Source organism: Penaeus monodon, chromosome 24 (genome assembly GCF_015228065.2).
Source record: "Penaeus monodon isolate SGIC_2016 chromosome 24, NSTDA_Pmon_1, whole genome shotgun sequence".
NCBI lineage: Eukaryota > Metazoa > Arthropoda > Malacostraca > Decapoda > Penaeidae > Penaeus > Penaeus monodon.
In genome coordinates this window covers 9,245,606-9,245,907 of record NC_051409.1, presented here as the reverse complement: position 1 = coordinate 9,245,907, position 302 = coordinate 9,245,606, and positions in this window count along the sequence as shown.

Below are 302 nucleotides of genomic sequence, written 5' to 3'. Positions count from 1 at the left end.
TAAAAAAAAAAAAAAAAGGTTACTTGTCATATAGATTCGCAATTACCAGCAAGATATTGTAAGGAAGGAGAGCAATAATGGTAGAAAAAATATATGTATAAAAATTTAATCTATACACTAATTAGGCGCGATATCTACATCACCGATTCTAAACATTCAAATTTTAAATAAGAGAAACAAAAGTGAATCTGAGTTATAAGTAAATGTTTTCTTTCTTATTTTTATAGTATTATTGCTTTCATCATTTTAATACCATTAATCAGTCAATTAACTTATCTATCTACCTGTCTATTTACTTATGT